At 44.4% G+C, this 10,000-nt stretch overlaps 1 protein-coding gene across 4 annotated transcripts in view; it reads right to left on the reverse strand.

Moving 5' to 3' along the window:
- jmjd1cb (jumonji domain containing 1Cb) overlaps positions 1-10,000 on the reverse strand; it is a 168,277-nt gene that overhangs the window by 62,287 nt on the left and 95,990 nt on the right. The window contains exon 1 of one of the 4 annotated variants that reach the window (XM_080456219.1): positions 9,729-9,758. The exons of the other annotated variants lie outside the window; for them this stretch is intronic. The gene's annotated coding sequence lies outside the window, so the exon portion shown is untranslated. Of the gene's footprint in view, positions 1-9,728; positions 9,759-10,000 lie in introns of those variants that run through there. 4 annotated transcript variants of the gene reach the window in all.

Raw genomic sequence — 10,000 nt, forward strand, 5'->3', positions numbered from 1 at the left:
TCCAGCATCATTTTCTCTCCCTAACCACTTAAGCCATATTTTATACTTTTTATACTGTCGTATGACAAAGTGCGACACGTTCTGAGCATGTTAGAACGGTTAGTTGTGTTCATTTTGTAAATGTTTGCCGACAACAACTGATCAAGCTAACAACATTATGGACAATACTCCCCGACACTGTAGACTGATCATGACTTCATCCACTGAACATTAATTCCTCGTATTCTTATATTATCATGAGGGGGAAACAAACAATGAGATGATATTCTATTTATTCAGCACTTGGGCTATGTCCTGAGACGGGAACAGTGCATGTACAGCATATCTATATGAACTGGTTCTCGTGTTGATCCCAGCAGGAGAAAAAAGTTGTTCCCAAACTCATTCCTTGGAAAACGTTCAGTCAGAAGCTGTATTCGTTAATGAGCCTTATGTTCTGTGTTCGCACGATAGGGGACATGTAGGGCGGCGATACAAAAAGACTATGAAGCTACCGGTCAAATTGCCAACAACAACTATGCCACCATACAAGATCTGTGGACCGTTTCACATGACATGGCTGTCAAGTACGCCCCTACATTGGCTGCATTTCAGCTGAGTGAAAACGGTGCTTTATAGAGACAGAGAAACAGAGTTAAAGATGGATGCAAGAGAAGAGAGAGAGAGAGAGAGAGAGAGAATGAGAGAGAGAGAGAAAGAAAAAGAGAAACAGGGATGAATAAATTAATGAGTAGAGGAAGTCTGACAGTTCAAAGGCAGTATACTACACTTTGATGTTGCCTTCTTTCTCCTACACACACACTCTCACATACATACATACATACACACACACACACACACACACACACACACACACACACACACACACACCCCCCCCCACACACACACACACACACACACACACACTGATGTTGTGTGTCAGCCTGCAGGCCTGTGCTCAGCTGTTACTGCAGCGATATGACAGAGAGAGAAAGAGAGGGGGGGTGTAGAGTGTAGACAAGGGGCAGAATATTGTACGCAGCCGTGTAAAAGCAAGAGAGATGGAGAGAAAGATTGGCTCGCACAGCAGCTTTGTAACAGCAATGGTGATTGGATCGCTTTGTAACCAAGATTGTGATTGGATAATTAATAACATCAGCCATTAATAACACTACAGCAATTCTATCCAGATGGCTTTGTCACTGGCATTCTGATGGGACTTTATAGCAGTGATTCTGGATGGGCATCTTTGTAAAATGCAATTTCCTAAAAAAACACAAGGCTAATGTATAGGCTACTTGGTTGCATTACATGTTGGCCAAAACAATGCATTTCCTTTTGAAAATATGCTTTTGTTGTGCGACTAATAAACTATAAACCAGCCTTTAAAGCTGTAAATGATCTCTTTTTTCATGAGGCTTTGAGGTGAGGCACTTTAAAACACTAGTTTGTAAAATAAATAGGGTGCGTTCGGAAAGCGCGCACCAGAGCGCACTCGCCTATTAGTTTGTATTGGCCAGCGCGCTCAGTGCTGTATTTCCGAACGCACCCATATATGTGTATTTACATTGAGAAGCTTCCTATGTTAAGTCAACAGAGCACAAAAGTCAAGGTTCACCGGCACCAGGTTTGGTCTGCTACTAAAAGGAAGTGTACACGTTTAGAGATCAACAAAAGGGGGAACTACAGCAGCGTGTGTGTGTGTGTGTGTGTGTGTGTGTGTGTGTGTGTGTGTGTGTGTGTGTGTGTGTGTGTGTGTGCGCGCCGTGGTTACGTAACGAAACGAGGTCGGTGTGTGGTGATACAAAACGTTGTGTGTGAGTGAGAACGGTGACTGCCGTGACCCGCACACAGCCTCGGTAACAAACACCCAAGGTATTTGCAGTTATATGTGTGTAAGCAAAACACGATACTCTATATGTCAGGTTCCATGTCTGTCCGTCTGTCAATATGTCTGCCTTTTTCTCTCTCTATCGCGTTACCCATTTGAAGTGTCGTGCCCTCTCTCTCTCTCTCTCTCTCTCTCTCTCTTTATTGACCATAACGCGTGACCTCAAATATGGTCGCTAACTTAGCCCGTTGGTTCTCAAAGTGGGGTCCGGGGACCCCCAGGGGTCCTTGGAGGGGTACCAGGGGGTCCCCGGCAAAATATAGCACAACAATAATTTTAACTACTTTAACCTTTTATACTACTTTTTATACTTTATAAATGAGTGCAAATCTTTGAATATAATATTTTTTAAAGCGAACATTTGTAACTCAAGTCTTTGCTTCTGGGGGTCCCTGGAACAAAAACATTTTGACATGGGGGTCCGCGGCCAAATACATATCATTTTGGGGGTCCTTGAGTATTGCATTATGCTCAATGATGACTATTATTTTCTATATTTTATGCAAAGATTACAATTACAGTTCATGGCCTTTCGGGGACACAACTTTTCAGACGTGTTGCAAAACAAAGTTGCAGCGGTAATAGCGTGTAATAATAAAGCCATAAAGTGTTACAACATCTACAAGATAGATACGGCAGTTGTGGAAGGCTCACATTTTTATCACACGCGGCCGTGAATAGCTGCCACACTGTTGCCAAACGCTGATCTCTTATCAGCTGTCAAGAGGAAGTGGCGAGTGAGCAGGCCGCCTCAGAGAGACACACGCCCTGCGATACAGCGTGTGTCGAGTATTCAGTTGTACTTGGACATGTTGTAACACATGGGCCTTCAACAGGGGGTCCTCAGAGTTACTACAGGGGAGGACGCCAAAATCTTTGTGTGATAGAGATACTTTTTACATTTTATTTACATTAACCACTTGAACCCTTGCATCCCTATTTTGGGGGGGACACGTAAGCTTGTAGATCGGCTACTCTCGGCAAAGAGATTTGGTGTAGAGGGTCAAAAGAGCAGACCAAGTACAGAGTCAAAGGTCAAGTTTACTACGGAGGGTTTAAGTGGTTAACCCATTAAGACCAGGAACGCATCTGTGTCATTTTAAGAGTTCTTTGGCTATTCAAAAATAGCAGATATACAAGCTCGGCTTGTAGATCTGCTATTTTTGAAAAATAATCGTGAAAATGTGTGCAAATCACTGAATATATGTATTTTTAAAGCGAAGAATGGGTTAAATGTCTGAAAATACACATTAACCTGAATCCGGCCATATTCATAGAAAAGAAGGACTGAAAAACATTGAAGGCCCATGCTGTTAACAGATTCCTTAGGTGCCGGTGCAGCATTGCACAGGCAAAATGGACGACCCTGCAAACGACGGCTATACCGCAGCAAATACAGGTGCGGAGGGTGTGCACGGCTGCACGCGCTGACAGATATGTACAACAATGTAGCGCTGAAGCCGAAGGCAGAAAACAGATGCGCTGTGGGAGAGAGAGACATTTACGACTGCTGCCTGCCACTGGCCGTGCTAATGCAAGATCGATGGAGGACAACGATGCGGGACCTCTACAGTAGCTAATACTGCAGCGCTAATGTACGCTAGATGCATGAGGGACTTTCCATTTGACTAATGCATCTGTCCTATAGCACTGCAGTGCCAATGTAGGACAGATGCACGCATGGACTTGCATCTGGCCCGACGCCGCAGCGCTAATGTAGGACAGATCGATGCATTTTGGAGGAATTCTTCTAAAACCCATTAAGACCTGAAGCCGATTCTACAACTGCCTTCTAAATCCCAACAGTTTTCTGAAAGAACGTATGTTTCTATATCAGTGGCGCTCAAACTTTTTCATGTCAAGGACCCCCAAAAATTATATGTATTTGGCCGCGGACCCCCATCTCAAAATATATTGTTCCAGGGACCCCCAGAAGCAAAGATTTTTGTAAAAAATTATCACTTTAAAAGAATATATATATTCAAAGATTTGCACACATTTTCACGATTTTTCAAACATAGCCAAAGTGTAAAATAATTATTTTTTGCTCGAATCAAAGAATGACACAGATGCGTTCCAGGTCTTAATGGGTTAACCCGAGCCGTGTTGGAACCAATGCAGCATCAATGAAGTATATAGATGTGCAATAGGGGGGGGCATGTACAACAGCAACTTCTGTATGTCCAAACATGGGTGTTTCAGGAACTTAAGGATTTTTTGGCCAGTAGTCTGGCAAGGAGGAGGAGGTATTTGGAACAGATGCAGAATACGAGCAATACATAATACAAGCTAAAGCTTCTTCTTGGCTATGATCCGTCTGCACACAGACATTTCTAGGACGTGTAAATTTAGAACTGCCCACACACACGTGTGCGCGAGCACACACACACACACACACACACACACACACACACGAGCACCGCTGCCTCTGTGCCTTTCTTAAAATCCCACAAGGGTCTTCCCACACACACACACACACACACACACACACACACACACACTCAAAGCAAAAGCGAGTGCTTTGAGGATATTTTGGTGTTGTGTTTCAACCAGAAGGATGACTTTAAACAGAGAGCGGGCAGCGCCAAAGACTATGTCATCATTAACAGAGTTCTCGAACCAACTGGTAAACATGGCTCCCTCCTTTCAAGTGGCTTTTTAAAAAAGGGTCCAGATTTGAGTCTTTCACATGATCACACTTGCAGTTCCCGGATCTCTGACTGCCGTAGAGAGTTGTACACGTCATAACCTATTGATGAGACTGTCAGGGGAATTACCAATGGTGTGTATACACTACAGTACATAAAACATTAAAGAAAATCTGTCTACAAGCTCACGACGCCTTGCATCGTGAGGTTGTGAGCTTGTAGATCTGCTATTTTCACCGCTATACAGTAGGTGTTGTCTTTGAATGTGATCCAAAATGGGTCAGCAGATTCAGTTTCTGATGGGTCCCTATACATCAACAAGAACAATGTATCTTCCCTCTCATCCCACAGCAACGGACAACACTTAGTTTTATCTGGTTCACAGGCCGTTTGATTTATACGGTGCATTACTAATATTACAGGATTAGCTAATGCAAGTAATACTTCATAAAGACTAGGCCATTCCCCAGTAAACTGGAAGGGCCAGGGTAGCTATTTGTAGCCTTACTGTGATTTCTGAACATTAGCAGTAGTATTCACTCTCTTCCTCAAACTGAAAAGAGCTCCCCTCCCTGATACTCTATAAGATCACGCACGGCACGCACTCTCACACACACACACACACAGACATACAGACACACACACACAGACTCGTTGCAGTCACAATTGGGGCACATCTGCCACAGTGTGCCAAGGGGAGAAGCATGCTGTCACTATGCATTTTAATTTAGACAGCAGGACACGCACACTCGCGCACACACACACACACACACACACACACACACACACACACACACACACACACACACACACACACACACACACACACACACACACACACACACACACACACACACACACACACACACACACACACACACACACACACACACACACACACACACACAGTCCTACTGTGTGTCTCCTGTGCATGTGAGTGAGCGTATGTGTGGAAAGACAGTAAATAATTGATACGTTAGAGACTAGTGTGCACACACAGTCACATCCCAAGTGTTCATTTAACTCTCAGTGTTACATTAACACACTCGTTTCACACAGCGTGCAGTGGTACAGTACTTTAAATGAAGGAGACAACAAATAACCTGGAGACGCACGCCACACACACAGGTTACACACACACACACAGCCAATACACAACACAGTGATCGCTTGTTTAAATTCCGTAATTTTTTGGTATATTAATGCCCTACTTTATCATACTACAGCGTCACACAAAAGCATAAAAAGTAGCAGATCCGCAAGCTCAAAACGTGGGGCAAACTGCAAAGAAACACATTTCGAGCTCGTCGATCTGCTACTTTGGCCGTTTTTTTATTTAAATCCTGAAAAGTAACAATTTTGGACATATGAGGTTGCCAGCCGACAGAGACAATACTACAACGCGTCGGGACTGTGACTGTGTGACACTGGCGCACAACAAAGAACTAAGTCACGATGAAACTTCCACCAGAGTGTGACGATTAAAAATACATGAGTAACATAAAGCTCTCTCTCTCTCTCTCTCTCTCTCTCTCTCTGTCTCTCTTTCTTAAAGCTGTACTGGTACCAGGACCGAGACTCAGGTTTTTTTAAGCCATTGTCTTCTCGGTGGCTTGTGGGGAATGCAAGCTCCATGTTCTTTTCATAACAATACGAGCAGCAGCCTGAGAATCACACTCTCTCCACTGCTATTTATTACGCCTCTGGAGGCTACTTCCTGTCAGCAAAGGAAGACGGTAATCCACCGCTTCCTGGTTTTTCTCCATACTACTTCAGATTAAGTCTCAAGTTTTGTTTGAGACTTGCAGTGAGTAAACACACGCACACACCTCTACTGCACTAGTGACGTTCTCAGGTATGTATGTTCATGGTGTGTGTGTGTGTGTGTGTGTGTGTGTGTGTGTGTGTGTGTGTGTGTGTGTGTGTGTGTGTGTGTGTGTGTGTGTGTGTGTGTGTGTGTGTGTGTGTGTGTGTGTGTGTGTTACAGCTCTAGGCTATGAGAAGGATTCCTCTACATTTTTTCCAAATGAGCCTGAAACAAAAGCTAACTGTGTCCATGCCAAAAGACAGAGAGAGAGAGAGAGAGAGAGAGAGAGAGAGAGAGAGAGAGAGAGGGGTACATGAAGCAAAAGCTAGTGAGAGAGCAAGAGACACATGGAAGGGGAGAGAAAAAGACATGTGCACAAGAGAGAGTAATGGAGAGTGAAATGGAGAACAAGCCATTGAGAGAGAGAGAGAGAGAGAGAGAGAGTTGTCTCTGCACTAATGACACTCTCTTCCCCCTATAGACGACCTTCAACTCATGAATCCGGCAGGCAGCAGCGTGCACACAGAGTACATATGTACAGATCATCGGTGAGATAGATTATCAACACACTGACACAGACGGAGAGGGAGGGAGGGGCCGGCCAGACACACAGACATGGACGGCCACAGATAGGCAGAGCCCAGAGGAGGAGGCAAATATAGAAAACAATAGATAGAATATGAAATGCATCCCCGCTGGGACAGGCAGGCACCCAGACACACTGTCTACTGTGTGGGCACGAGTATCAACTCACTACTCAACAGTCAGTCAGTCAGTAAAAACAAGGTAGGTCAACGCAGGAGAATAGCTTCAAAGCGCGTGTGTGTGTGTGTGTGTGTGTCTGTCATAATTAGAGGCAGAACAATACTGCACTGATGAGCGCTCTTTTATAAGTGGGTCAGAGTGCAACCGCTACTCCCCAACACACACACACACACACACAGTGTCAGTGGTTTAGGCAGGTTGCGTTCTAATCAGCTTATTGGATCGATGGTAAATGATTTGACTTGTCAAAACACAAGCTGCCCCGACACACACACACACACACACACACACACACACACACACACACACACACACACACACACACACACACACACACACACACACACACACACACACACACACACACACACACACACACACACACACACACACACACACACACAAAGAATATCATACTACAGTACAGCAGACACAACAGATAAGAACCATTATCTACTGTAGTTGGGCAAAACTAAAACAAATGGCTCTCTGGAAGATAAAGCCACACATTGAACCACACTCTGCCCTGTTCGCTTTCAACTTGGTGTTTGCAGGTTGACACCCGGGAGGTAATTCAGCAGCAGCCAGCAGCTATAGCTAAAAGCACAGCGGCAGTGACTCCCATGAACACACAGTAGCGTTGAAATGTCGGTCATGATTTGCACATTAAATATTCAACCACTTGAACCCCAGTGTCCAAATTCTGGCAAGGAAATCCTTCCTAGCCAGAACACCTTCAACACAAATGTTCGACATTGTGGCCGCAGAATACAGTACTACACTCTAGGAGCTGTCACGGAGCGTATCTGCTTTCAACCACCTAAACCCTAATATACTCAATTGCCCGGTGTCCCCCCTGGGCTCTATACTAGTAGGCCCAGGGGTTGACACTAAGGTCTCAGAGGCACTTGCCCATCGGGCAAGTACAGGTCATGCTAGCCTATAACATTTAATGAAGACGGAATGCACTTGCCCGTCGGGCCAACCTGAACGCAAACTCCACTTGCCCGAACATTTTATTTTACTTGCCACGGGGCAGTCGGGCAAACCGTTAGTGTCAACCCTGTCCGGTAGTTATTTCCCAAATCTCTTCGACGGAAATAGCCAAACACACTGCAACGAGTTTTGAGCTTGTAGAACAGCTATGTTTGCCGAATGTTCATCGGGTCCATTTGGTTCCATTTGTATACTGTCAGAGTTAAGGGGAGACCTTGAAATGTCAAAGTTTGAGATGCATTGGTTTACAGAAAACAAGGACAAAATGCCAGTAGAGAAGGCGTGGACAAAAACAAGGTGTGGAAGTGAAGGTGTGGACACCAGTGTAATGTACTGTGTGTCACCAATAAAAAACACCCGCCTCCACAAGCTGTCCCCCAACCATATACATCCTGGATCATGTGACTCCACTAGAAATAAAGTCTGCTAACGTATATGTCAATACAAGAAATGAAGCACCAGGCCTATACTAACAATGACTATGGTCTTTTAAATCAGTTCATCGTAAATTAACGCCCTACTTGATCATACTACAGCGTCACACAAAAGCATCAAAAGTAGTAGATCTACAAGCTCAAAACACTGCGCGAAGCGACGTGTTTTGAGCTTGTAGATCTGCTACTGTGTTGTTGTAGATCTGCTACTGGAAAGTAATAGTTTCCACCCGACAGAGACGATACACCCTTTTAGAATGAATGAATGAATGAATGAATGAATGAATGAACAAATCAATGAATGGTGGAAAGTTTTGATCATTTCAAAAGCGTCCCTATTCTATGTATGGCAAACATTCGGTGCTAGACAGCAGACCTACACGTTGTGACCTTGTAGATCGGCTATACTCCTGCAAAGAGATTTGGTGCGGAGGGGAAAAAAGGCACCTGACCTAGTATAGAGCCCTGGAGGACTCCGGTATATCAAAGTATGTAGAGGGTATAATAAGTGGTTAAAACACAGGTTTTGATCTACTTGAGCAGAGTTCAGGAAGGAGTTGTTGGCAATGTGGCAAGCAGACACACACGCACACACACACACACACACACACACACACACACACACACACACACACACACACACACACACACACACACACACACACACACACACACACACACACACACACACACAGCTAGACCAAGCAGACACACACACAGACAGACACAGGAAACAACCACAGTACACAGTGGTATTAGCGAGGTCTTCAGACACAGCTACAGGCTATAGACTCCATGGTTTAGGCAAACACACACACACCCAGTCCCAGACAAACACATACGGAGATATGCACATTTGCACTGTCACGTAGACGTGCAAACAACACCCACACACATACACAGCGCTCTCTACACACTTACACTCATTCAAAAGGAGAGAAGAATCAACACAGAGTACAATAGAATACAATCTAACAACTAGCAAATAGCATAGCTACTTGTTATCCACAGTACTATGGAGTTTGTAATAGAGTTGTTCACATGTAACTACTCTATAACTAGAGTACACTTCTATCGATAACGTGACGAGCGAAGTTATGTGTGTAATGTTTCCCAATGAATAAAGGGAACCAAAATGAAAGACAACTTAAAAGAGAGAGAGAGAGAAAGAGAGATAGAGGAGAGCAAGGACAGATCTCTAGAGTTACCTCTCCTTCGTCCTGTTCGTCTCCATACAACGCGACAAACGCCCCAAAAAGCAGAAGCTTGTTTTTACAAGTCCACAAAACTAGCTTTGATCAACACACCAAGGAGAGAAAGAATGAGAGAGAGAGAGAGAGAGAGAGAGAGAGAGAGAGAGAGAGAGAGAGAGAGAGAGAGAGAGAGAGAGAGAGAGAGAGAGAGAGAGAGAGAGAGAAGGGAGGGGTGTGTAAGGAAGGAAGGAAGGAAGGAAGGGGAGAAAAACACGACAGAAAGAAAG

The sequence above is a fragment of the Gymnoscopelus braueri genome, assembly GCF_963280865.1.
Source record: "Gymnoscopelus braueri genome assembly, chromosome: 17".
Lineage (NCBI taxonomy): Eukaryota > Metazoa > Chordata > Actinopteri > Myctophiformes > Myctophidae > Gymnoscopelus > Gymnoscopelus braueri.